Consider the following 13,288-nt stretch of genomic DNA (forward strand, 5'->3'; position numbering starts at 1 on the left):
AGCTTTTTTTACACTTTTATTATTTTGTGGTATAATCACAATAGAGCACATGTAAGACACTTTTAACACTTAAAATTACAAAGTGAATTATAAAATAAATATTTTCTCATGTCATTTTATAGATTCAAATTCCATGTGCTATAATATTTCACAGCCCTAATATGTTACTTAAGAACAGAATGATGAATATGCTGCATTTGTTATGTATTTCACTGGCAAATGAATATGTAAAAATTTCTAAAGTTTTACTGTTTTAGATATTGATATGGTGAATATATCTGTCTGTGCATTTTGACCACATACTATTTTCAGATATTTCAAAATTTATCTATTCATTTTAGTTATAATAGTTAATTTAGTTAATATGTTGAATCTCATGGAAGATTATGAAATTTTATTATAATCATATGGGTCATAGTATTATCAAGGTAAGCTTTTTTAAAAATTTAAATTCAATTAATTAACATATAATGTATTATTTGTTTCAGGGGTACAGGTCTATGATTCATCAGTCTTATATAAAACCCAGTGTTCATTACAACACATACCCTCCCCAATGTCCACCACCCAGTTACCCCATCGCTCCACCCTCCTCCCCTCCAGCAACCCTCAGTTTGCTTCCTGTGATTAAGAGTCTCTTATGGTTTGTCTCCCTCTCTGGTTTTGTCTTCTTTCATTTTTTTGTCTCTTCCCCTATGACCCTTTGGCTTGTTTCTTAAAGGTAAGCTTTTAAGGTGATGACTGGTTGAATAAAAACTGTATTTCTTTTTTTATATTTATTGTTCTCTATTTCCAGTATAGTTAACATACAGTGTTATATTTGTTTCAGATGCAAATAAAATACAGTGATTCAACAATTCTAAACATTAGTCAGTGCTCATCGTAAGTGTACTCTTTAATCCTCATCATCTATTTTACCCATCCCCCCACCCACCTCCAGTCTGGTAATGATCGGTTTGTTCTCTAGGGTTAAGTGTTTATTTCTTGGTTTGTCTCTCTCTCTTCCTCTTTTTTCCTTTGTTTTGTTTTGCTTTAAAAGATTTTATTTATTTATTTATTTGACAGAGAGAAACACAGCGAGAGAGGGAAAACAAGCAGAGGGAGAGGGAGAAGCAGAGGCAGAGGGAGAAGCAGGCTTACCGATGAGCAGGGAGCCCGATGCGGGGCTGGATCTCAGGACCCCGGGATCATGACCTGAGCTGAAGGCAGATGATTAACGACTGAGCCACTCAGACGTCTCTGTTCCTTTGTTTTGTTTCTTAAATTCCACATATGAGTGAAATCACATGGTATTTGTTTTTCTCTGACTTGTTACTCTTAGCATCATACTCTCTAGCTCCATCCATGTCGTTGCAAATGGCAAGATTTCATTCCTTTTGTGGCTGAATAATATTCTGTTGTGTATATATACTACATCTTCTTTATCCATTTATCTGTTGATGGACACCTGGGCTGCTGCCATAATTTGGCTATTATAAATAATGCTGCAATAAACATAAGGGTGCAATTATCACTCTGAATTAGTGTTTTTATATTTTTGGGGTAAATACCCAGTAGTGTGATTACTGGATCATAAGATAGTTCTATTTTTAACTTTTTGAGGAACCTCCATACTGTTTTCCACAGTGGCTGCACCAATTTGCACTCCAACCAACAGTACATGAGGGTTCCTTTTTCTCCACATCTTCACCAACACTTTTATAAATAGTAGTATACATATATGAGTTATCATTTCTCTATAATATTTCAAGTGTTATTTTCTCTATTATCAACATTTATAAACAAGTGAAGAGACAATGGTCTTTTATTTGTTATGCTTGTACAGATTTTACTGTTGAAAAGCTGACATTGTATAAATCTGTCCAAAATTTACTCTATACACGTCAAAATTATTTTACAAAATGTATATGGATTGAGCTCTCTTGACATCCAGACTTCTGTATCAGTATCATCATCTAACATCATCTAAGTGATACCACTTTGGTCCACAGCACCATAATCTCTTTCCTGCATTATTTCAGTAACTGCCTAAGTGATCTTATGGCTCCTCAATGCTCCCTAGAGACTATTCTCCATTTTCTGCTATATTCTTTTTCTCTTGAAATGAAAATCATATTATGGCACCCCTTTGTCTTAAATTCTCCACTAGCTTCCAATATCATAGAGAAAGCCAAAATCCTTATGTATGTGGTTTCCAAAGCTGAGTGCATTGGAATCATCTAGGCTACTTTTTAAATTGTGTTTTGCTGGACCTTAACCCAGATCAACTGAATCAGAATTTCCAAAGTTGGTGACAGGCAGGAGTATTTCTTAAAAGTTCTCCAGTGATCTTGATGGGCATCTGGGTTAAGAATCACTGATCTTGATGGGCATCTGGGTTAAGAACCTTGCTGCCCAGACATCTCTTCTCTGCCAGAACCACCTCCTTCTTCCGCTTTCAGAGCTGGTTGGCATGACGCTTCTGGTCTACTCTGTTGAGCTCTTTTCTTCCCTTCTTGCTTAGGATTTTCAGTGCTAGACAGCCTTTGCCATCCTGCTGTGATGCTGCCTGCCTTTATGAACTTTGTTCTGCTGCTTGAATGGGCCAGTACAGTGGGTTAAGTTCCTCCTTTTTTCTGACTTTATCTACCTCATTCTTTCTTACCCATTTCACTGCAGCCATTATGGCTTTCTGACTTGTTCTCAAACTATTAGTGCAGTAAGAGCCCCCCCCCCAACAAAAATTTCCTGCCCTAATACTTTAAATGGTTCTAGTCTGATCTTCCTCTGGTTGCACTGTTCCCCCTAAGCGGTAATCTGTGGAGACAGAGAATGTGCCAACACACATATCCAAAACAGATAGGATTCAGTGTCTGCAGACACTTGGAAATTTTGTTTCCTGGTTACTTCAACTGCCTATCTTCGTCTCTTAAACAGCTTTCAAAATCCTAATGGAAAGTGGATGTTTCGGTAAGATTTAATATATATATATATATATATTTTTAACTAAGTAACAATAGAAAAACATCCATAGTTTACTGAGGTACCTTGTTAAGGCCAAGAAAAGCCTTTTGCAAAAAAGGTAGCAGATCTCTATCTAGGCTAAGGTAGATAACACAAACTTTGCCCAATCACAACCTGTAGTATCCCATCCCTAGTGTTCAAGCCAGTAACAATGAGACAGAATCCCAAGAAGTCCATTCATCTGTGTCCACTTCAGGCACTGCTGAAGAAATCTCACTTTTCACCCAGAATACTGGTTCTGGTCCATATGGATCACAAGTCCATTTGGGGAAATTCGTATCCTGAGATTTTAGCTTCCCATCAAAACTGCACTTAGTGTGGCCATGAATACCTAAAGGCTCCTTGATGTATCCCCTGTGGCCCTACTTTGTTTTCAGTTCCACTGGCTTAAACCACAACACATCCTCTCTGTTGAAGAACATGTAATGCACTACTGCCATCTTAGTAAAAATTTTGAAAGGGTGACCACTCAAAATAACTCTCTTGATGACCATTCTGTCTGGATCCACTGACAACTGATGCCTGTGGTAATGAAGCTGTGCCTCCCATTGCTATTTTGTTTGAAAAGTAGCATAGATGCAGGAGGAAAAGTGATTGGCCATATATTGTTACCACCAAGGCCATGTCAGCAGACAGGAAATCTCTGAAATTTATTTATCTGCTGCAGTGTGCTGAGAGAATAAAGGTGAGGCTCAGAAGAGCCTGAACCCACAGTGGAAGATCAGCCCTTCTAGCTTTCATAGGCTCTGTGTTGCCAGGGTCCCACCATATTCAGTACTGACATCTTCTGTTCATCAGGTAGTAATGAAAATGCAATCAATGGTGTGCTCCTTGCTTGAAGCACTCAACCCCTGAGACAGGGACTTCAGATATGAAGTGTGACAATCAGCCAAACTCAATTCCTTCAACCTCTTTTTTTCCCCTCAGTTTCTTTAAAAATGAATTTCCTAGTATTAGTAAAGTTCTGAAACTGAAAGATCAGAGCATAATCTTGAGGAAGGTTTTTCTTAGGGTCCCATGAAGACGTGCAGAAGCTCTGGAGGCCTCTGTATTTTTGAAATCAAATACTTGCAGCCATGTCACAGGGGGGTCTCTACTTCATCTGGAAATGGCTCTTCCAGTCTTTTTTATTTGTATTTCTCCAACATTGTTTTCCTCAGCCTTTTCATCCATTTTCTCATCATACAGATCATCACATGTGAGCTCTCCTATAGTCAGTTTCACATTCCTCCCCCTGCTCCTCTTCACTACCCTCATCCTCATGTTCCATACCATCATATTGATCTTCCCCAAGACTTTCACCATCCTCATCCCAAATCTATTCAGCTTGGTAATTTGATACCCCTTTGGGAGCTTTCTTTACCAACTTGGAACTTTCCTTCAAGAAATGATTTTGCCTTGTTCAGCTCCTCTTCAATGGGCCAGGTTTGGTCTTCTTCCTTCAGATCTGGGATAACTTCTGTTTACAAAGATTCTTGTCTATCAGGGTCTGCCTTCGTTGGGACCTTAAGGTCTTCCTCTTCCTCCATACCAGCTACAGCATCTGTAGCACAAATCTCCATTGCCACAGCTGGTCCTTTTGGGATTTGACCACCCTAGGATTTAAAGGGAAAGGGTCCTAGGAGCATTTATCTGTTTCTTCTGGAAATCACCCTGTCCAACGATATGTAGCAAGCTATTCACATTCAGAGCCAGCTCACGAACAGAGCCTGAGATTTTCAAGGTGCCCACCAAGTTCTTCTCTTCACTAGGAACAAAGTCAGCAGCATGTGCAATCAGGTAGGCCTGTCAATCTGGAAAGGCAAGATGTCATTGCTTTTGATTAGCCAGCTGCCCGAGTAACATCTTTACCTCCTCTCGAGTGTCTACAGGAAAAGTTTGTCATCAGGAAGGCGCTTCTCTATTGCTTTACTTAGCTTCTTTCTGGCATCTATTTGTTTCTTCAGTGGGAAGCCAGAAACCCCTTAGGCAGCTAGTATATAGGTGGGAAGGCCCTGAGCAGGAAAGATAGTGATCCCCAGTGCTGTCCCCAGCCTTCTAGAGGATCAAGGAGGAAAAGGATGGTATCTGTCACTTTAGCCATGTCTAACATAGTGTGCAGATCCCTGGCCTTGTAGATGTGAAAAACCACTGATGTTTTAAGGGGTGAGGGGTACCTAACAGCATAAAGCTAGTGGTGTTTCCCCATTCAGTCAAGTGTACTGTTCCAGTGTCCTTATCCTGAAGCAGCAAAAGTCCTCCGGCAGGGAAATCCTGTTGTGCAGTGGAACCACCAGTACCCAATGAGGAGGGCCATCCTTGTTGCCCAGACATCTCTTCTCTGCCAGAACCACCTCCTTCTTCCACTTTCAGAGCTGGTTGGCATGACGCCTCTGGTCTACTCTGTTGAGCTCTTTTCTTCCCTTCTTGCTTAGAATTTTCAGTGCTAGACAGCCTTTGCCATCCTGCTGTGATGCTGCCTGCCTTTATGAACTTTGTTCTGCTGCTTGAATGGGCCAGAACAGTGGGGTTACCATGCCGCCACTCTGGTGTATCCAGTCAGCCTGTGTCAGGCTGTTTTAATCAGGGATTCCAAGCCAGTAAGAAACCTTATGGGATTATGGGTACTGATGAAGTCTACATAAGTCTGTAACACATGCATCTGCTGCTGTCTCTGAAGTCTCACAGTGTCCACAGTTGGGAAAGAAAATGGATATGACATGAAGTGAGGAAAGAGTAATGGCAAATTGGAACATGCAAAAGGGAGCCGGAACCTTGAGGTAAAACTGCCAATGTTGATGATTTAGACAACCAGCAAAAATGCTGATGCACTTGACCATAAAACTTTACAAGAACCACTCCCAGGATTTGGAGAACCTGAAAGAAGATATCCGACAGGTGGTAAAGCATCTGCAACTTAGCTGCTTCCCAGGTCCACAAGGCATGTCAACACCATCTTGACATACCTGATATGTAGGAAGAGCACCTAACCTTACTTGCTAAGCATTAACACACTGCTGTTTCGCTGCGCCTTCTGAATCTTCTGCAAATTTCTCTAGGTTAGGCCAACCTCATCCCAGAACTATGAAAGGACAGGAATTTGGAGGGAGACAGTTCTAACTAAACTAAATCAACATAATTTAAAGCCCCCATAATCAATTTCTTGTCACCTTGGCCAATATATACACTACTTTAAACTATACAAAACTTCCAAATAAAGGTAATGGCAAAGTGATGCTTCATCTTTAATGATGCAATTATCCCTCATAACAATAAAAAACATGCTAATCTTTTCCCAAAGAGGATACAAAACATTTTAACCTTTTTGGTGTAAAATATATTCCTCTCCTAGCTGAACCACATTCCCCTTGATTTCTTAAAACTCAAATTTTGAGATATGAGGTCAGCTTCTATTAACACTTCTTACGTTTGACAGGAGGAGAGTGGGAGAGGGAAAGAAGTAAATATTTTATACATAACCAAATATGCTTATTTTGATATAAGGAAGAAATACAAATAACTATTGTAGACCTTGTTTCTGCAACTATTCATGTGGCCATAGCCAGTATTTATAATTATCTTCTTTTCCTATCCATTCATGATTCTGCCCTCAGTTACCACGTTGGCTGGTTGTGTTTTCCCGTCTGATGCGGATGATCAAACCTTCATTCCTGAAGGTTATGGGCCATTAGCAGTCCTACTGAATTTGGGTTGTTATAGTTCCAAATTAATTTTAAGTACAGGATATAGGAGTACCAAAAGGCACTCCAGGGTATCACTTACATCCCAAACAAAATCTTCCTTATACCACTGTAAAGCAGCAACCTAATTTCCTAAGAATACAGTAACCCTTAATCTAAACATCTCACCTGGTAGAGTAAGATTCTTTAATTTTTGATTCACTGTCATTAGGAACCTAAAGTGGCCAGGTGGCAAGTTCAAATTGCAATGTATTGGAACCCTTGTTGAGTCCTCTGGTGAAACTATTCTCCCATGGGAACTAATAAGTGTGTTACAGAGCCCAAAGTTCTGTGCACTTAAGGACAGAAAGTAAAAATTTCACTAGTGTATCACAAGGGAAAATAGGAATGACTCTCATTTCCAACCTTGGTAAAAGAGTTGGCTTAGCAAGTCCAAATGATGGATTTGTTGCCTACTAAATCCAAAACTCTCAATAAACATCATGCTTCTTTCTTAGTAGTATGAGGGGCCAGATGCAGCAACTTATCTTTATGAGCTACCCCAGAATACTAACACTAGAAAGCAAGACCAAACCAGCCCATGTCATTTATTTATTTATTTATTTATTTATTCATTTTTATTTGTGGTTAAAATTTATTATAGTGATGCAGTCAGGATTCACAGCTAGACCACAAAAGAGCAACACACAGGTGGCATCTGGATGAATCCCTGTGTGGGCTTCCTTATGCTCTTTTCTGCCTATGAGGGGTCACACAGAGTACACTCTTCTCCCATCGACAGAACTGAAACAACATATGAAATATTGTCTACTATTAATACTCATTAGAGACTCAGGGCCCAAGACTTTTACTGGGGACTAATCACATAAGCACTCTCTTTTGGGCGCATACCAAAATTCCAGACTCCCAGAAGGAAAGCAGGTATTTAGGAGTAAGTCGCCATTCTTGCACAAATCGTCTAGGCACTGTGAGCCACCTTAATCAATTAATTGTTGACTGGAACTACTTCAAAAACCAAGTTACCAGATGCCAGACAAGGACCAACCTTCTAAGCAGACTTTTTCTAAGAACGGCAGTCTCAGGACTACATTAACTCTTCTCTGCACAGTACCTATCTGCTGTGCTGCAACTGACCATTGATACCAGAGTATTCCCAGGCCAGATGGTCTTTTGGGACAGGATTCTTCTGCCACCTCTCTGATATTTGTGGGCAAGCACCATGTCTTTTATAACTTTAACTCAATTTCTTCTTTTTTAAGGCAGTTAAGCAATAACTCATCTAGATTTGTACATTTTAAGTGTATCCACAATAACTTAAAGAGTAACTCATGCTCATAAAAATATGATAAAACTATGAAATATTCTGAAATTCTGAAAACAGTGATAAAATATTTCTATAATTGTTCAAAATATATTGCTTTGAAGGGTTCTCAGTGAATCCTCAGTGCATGACTCACTTAAGAAATGAATATAAATCTCCACTTTTTGTTGCAGCAGTTCACAGAATACATTTTCTTCATTCTTTCAACACATTTATAGTTTGACTACTGGATGCCTTGCACACTGTGCAGAGTTTACAGTAGCAATCAGAATAGGCCAAGTCCTCATTGTAAAGCAACTTCTTTTTTCTGGAAGGTAAGGGGGGATAGGGAAAAAAAGGCAATAAACAAGTAAAAGTACTACAGAAAATTTCAGATAATATGCTGTGAAGAAAAGGAAACACTGTTAACATAAGAGAGTGATTCTATCCAAAGGAGAGCACTTTTGGATAGATAAGATTATTAGGGGTTTCTTTGAGGGTGTGATTTTTGAACTGGAAACTAAGTGACAAAAAGGCCAGAGGAAACCTGAGATGAGAGCTCCATGAAGACACTGAGGAAGAGCAAGCTTCACATTTTGGGGACTAAGAAACCAGTGTGAATGGAGCATAATGAGAAAAAGGGAAGAGTGGTGCTGGATGAGATCAGAAAAATAAGCTGGACCCAGAATATGTAGGGCTTTATAGATATATAATCAACTTTTATTATATAAATCTGATATGTCAATTGTTTTAAGCATGAGATTTGCTTAATGTAGTTCACATTTTGGAAACTCTCTTCTGTGACTAGATTGGACCCTCCAAAAGTGATGGAATGTAGAGATAGACTAGTCAGGAGGACATAATAGTAGCCAAGATAAGACATAATGATACCTTTAACAGGATGTTACTCTTTGAGAAGGAAAGAAGTGGCTGCAGGGTATGTTGGAAGTAGAACAGAAAATAGGGCGTGTTATATATATTGAATTTAGAGGTATATGAGTGGAAACCAAATCAAGAATCTCTCCTTGGTTTTGATTCTGTGCAACTGTGTGAAATGTTTTGCCACTTAGATGAAAAGCCTGGGTTAGATGTAATTTTGACAAAGAGTTAAAGAGGTGGGAAGTCACGGGTTATGTTTGGACACGTTAAATACGAGATTACTATATAGCATCCAAGTGAAGATATTGATTAGTTTGAACCATATAAAATTGTCTCTCTCTCTTTCTCTCTCTTTTTTTTTTTGTAAGTTAAAACTATCTAATGCCATCAATTTCATGTGGTTTTACCACCTACTAGTATATAGTTGTATATATGAGTCTGGAGTTCAAGGGAAAGCTCAGATTTAGAGAGAAATTTGGGAAGAATTGGCATATTGATGTTATCTGAAGCCATGAAGCTAGATGAAATCATATAGGAACAATGTATAAATAAAAAATGGGCCCATAAGTAAGCCAGGAACACAATAATATTTATAGATCAAGAATAGATGGGAAATACAAGAAACCTGAGGAAAAGCAACTGAAATGAGTACATTTTTTTTATATTTCCTTGAACAAAATAGCAAAACATTTTTTTGGGGTCTGATCTTTTGACATTTCTGTTTTCCATTTCCTGTCATGTTAGAAAGATAAATATAATTTTCTGAGCCACTCTGAGTCTGAGAAGTTGGCTCTTGATCCAACAAAGAACCATAGTAAGTCTTTTCAAATTTTTACAGCCCTAGTATTTACCTACCTGCAATATTTCAATGTTTTATATGCTGCTGCAACTTCCAGCAACTATTCCATAAAGTATTGACGGTTTAGGGTAGACTAAAAAAAGTACACAATCATAATATATTCCGATGTTATATCATTAAATTAATTTGACAGAGAATTTTCAAACCCATATTTACTTCATAAATGGTAGAATGTAAACTGAACATTTAAACTTTCTCTTTTCTTCACTGTATTGTTGACTTTTTCATGTTTATATTCAGAAGCTTGTTCTAGGGCAAATGTATACTTGTTATCAAATTTAGAGGGCATCTCTCAAATTCCTTACCGTTTGTTGTAAAAACAGAAATGTAACATGAGAATTAAATCATTTGGGATAGTATAAAACTGACTTAGGATGAATTTGGATAACCAGACTGAAAAAATGAACAATAACAAGGTAATTGGTTAGCAGACAACAGGCTACTCAAATAAACTGATGGACACCACTCTGGGCATTTCAGCACCGTAAACTCAATTCTGCCACCTCTCGCAAATGCCACCATTGAAACCTTGACTCTGTCAACTTGAATAACTTCTAACTTCTCTTGAAATTTGTGATTCTCTCTTAATATTCAATGCCTAAGTAAGGAAGGCCTGATTCAACAACGCAAGCTCATATGCCTAGGACCTATTAGAGTGTGGGTGTAGGATGGGGCCTTGCCTCCTACCAGAGACACCAGGAAACTAGGGATACTTCTAAATTTAAGAGGTGTTTAAATTATAGCTAATCAACAAGTGGCAATTATCTACTATAATGAACTTTTTTCCTCCACCATCTACATGTATTCCTCTATTTATACTTGTAGAATAATTGATTCCACGTAACATAATACAAGTGTTTCTTACACCACTGAAACAAATTCCATTTCCAAAGGAAGATGACCTAAAATTTGATTAATTTTGCATCCAGTTTTAAGTACAGACTCCTTAGGAAATCCTTATTCCTTTCTATGGAAGAAAGTTGGCTACAATATAGAAATAAATACAAAAACTAACAAGGAATTAAAAATGGATAAAGGTTATAGTCCTTGGTGTTTAAAACTAAACATGAGGCTACAGTACATATTTACAAATTGCCTCCTCCATCACCCATTTCAGATTCTTCTGGCTTTGAGGCAGCACCTCAATTTGTCAAGCGTTTGTACCCACTGGTATGATCTATACTTCTATTAATGAGAATCTGTGATTTTGATAATCCTGCCTGTATAAATTGCAATAACATTTGGTACTCCATGTAGTTGTACTAGTGGGTACTTTAGAGGATCATCTGAGTTCTATTCATATTCTTTATTCCATTATGTAATACTTACTTCTCTGATAGTGAGAATTAATCATGCCAGTCAACATAAATACCCCCTTTTGCCTTTTGACCTAATTGCATGAGAAGCTGCATTGGCGAAGAGGCAATCTCAGCTTCTAAACTAATGCAATATCAATCAATCAATGCAATTCGATGAGTATTTTTGAAGTATTCCTTGTAATGCAAACTTCTAAATCAGTAGAGCCCGGAATCATGGGAGTAAGTACACATTTTTCCCTTAAGTATATATTTATGTGTAATTCAACTTCTATTCTTTGTTTCCTATTGTAATCTACTTATGGGAGCGAATTTTTAAATATTTTTTAGTTAAAAAGTTTTTCTAGATGAACAGGGATATGTAATAGTAATACAGTTTTTTTTCCTTCTCCTTTTAAAATGAAGAAGAATTGACATACAATATTGTATTCGTTTCAGGTATACAACATAGTGATTTGATATTTATATTCATTATGAAAGGGTTACCACAATAAGTCTAGTAACCATCTGTCACCATACAGGTTTACAATATTATTGATTATATTCCCTATGCTATACATTACATCCCAGTGTGTTATTTATTTTATATAACTGGAAGATTGTACCTCTGAATTTCATTCCCTACCCCTAAGAATCATCAGTTTGTTCTCTGTATCTATGAATCTGTTTCTGTTTTGTTTTGTTTGTTCGTTTCTTTCCTTTTGTAGATTTCACATATATGTGAAAACATATGGTATTTGTCTTTGTCAGATATATTTCACTTAGCATAATTCCCTCTAGGTCCATCCATGTAGTCACAAATGGCAAGATTTCATTATTTTTATGGCTGAGTAGTATCGCACTGTGTGGGTGTGTATATGTGTGTGTGTATGCATATATATGTGTGTATATATGTGTGTATGTATATATATACATAACACACACACACACATTTTCTTTATCCATTCATCTATCACTGGACATTGATTTAGGTTGCTTCTGTATCCCAGTGATTGTAAACAATTCTGCAATGAACACAGGAGTACATATGTCTTTTCAAAATAGTGTTTTCATTTTTTCAGATAAATACATAGAAATGGAAATGCTGGAAGGTATGGTATTTCTACTTTTTAATTTTTTTTGACAAACCTCCATACTGTTTTCCATGGTGGCTGTACCAATTTACATTCCCACCAACAGTGCATGAGAGTTTCCTATTCTCCACATCCTTTCCAACACTTGGTATTTCCTATCTTTTTGACCTTAGTAGGTGTGCGGTGGTGTCATTTGGTTTTGATTTGTATTTTCCTGATGGTTAATTACATTGAGCATCTTTTCATGTGTCTGTTGGGCATCTGTATGCTTTCTTTGGGAAAACGTCTGTTACGATCCTCTGCCCATTTTTTAATGAAATTGCTTGTTTTGGGGCACCTGGGTGGCTCAGTCGTTAAGCGTCTGCCTTCGGCTCAGGTCGTGGTCCTGGGGTCCTGGAATCGAGTCCCACATCGGATTCCCTGCTCGGCGGGGAGTCTGCTTCTCCCTCTCCCACTCCCCCTGCTTGTGTTCCCTCTCTCTCTGTGTCTCTCTCTGTCAAATAAATAAAATCTTAAAAAAAAAAAAGAAATTGCTTGTTTTTTGATATTAAATTCTGAGTTTTTTATATATTTTAGATGTTAACCCCTTATCAGATATATCATTTGTGAACGTCTTCTTCAATTCAGTAGGTTGCTTTTTCATTTTGTGATTTTTTTTTTTGCTATGAAAAAGCTTTTTAGTTTGAAGTAGTCCCATTTGTTTATTTCTGCTTTTGTTGTCCTTGTCCAAGGAGATAAATTCAAAATATTGCTAAGACCTATGTCAAAGAGCTTACTGCCTAATGTTGCCTCTAGGAGTTTCATGGTTTCAGGTCTTACGTTCAAGTCTTTAATCCATTTTGGGTTTATTTTTGTAGATGGTGTAAGAAAGTAGTCCAGTTTCATTCTTTTGTATGTATCAGTCAAATTTTTCCAATATCATTTATTGAAGAGACTGTCTTTTCACCATTGTACATTCTTGCTCTTTTGTTATAGATTTACTGGCACATAAATATGAGTTTCTTTTTGGACTCTTTATTCTGTTCCATTGATTTATGTGTCTGTTTTTGTGCCAGTACCATACTGTTTTGATTACCAAACCCTGCAGAGTATAGTTTGAAATCCAGGAGTATGATACCTCCAGCTTTCTTCTTTCTCAGGATTACTTTGGCTATCTTCTGGCTATTTGGTTGAAAATT

The 13,288-nt window shown here is 37.6% G+C and overlaps 1 pseudogene; it reads right to left on the reverse strand.

Moving 5' to 3' along the window:
* Nucleotides 1-3,140: 3,140 nt before the first annotated feature.
* LOC110579161 lies at nt 3,141-5,494 on the reverse strand (annotated as a pseudogene).
* Between the last annotated feature and the right edge of the window lie 7,794 nt (nt 5,495-13,288).

Source organism: Neomonachus schauinslandi, chromosome 4, assembly GCF_002201575.2.
Source record: "Neomonachus schauinslandi chromosome 4, ASM220157v2, whole genome shotgun sequence".
NCBI classification, from domain to species: domain Eukaryota; kingdom Metazoa; phylum Chordata; class Mammalia; order Carnivora; family Phocidae; genus Neomonachus; species Neomonachus schauinslandi.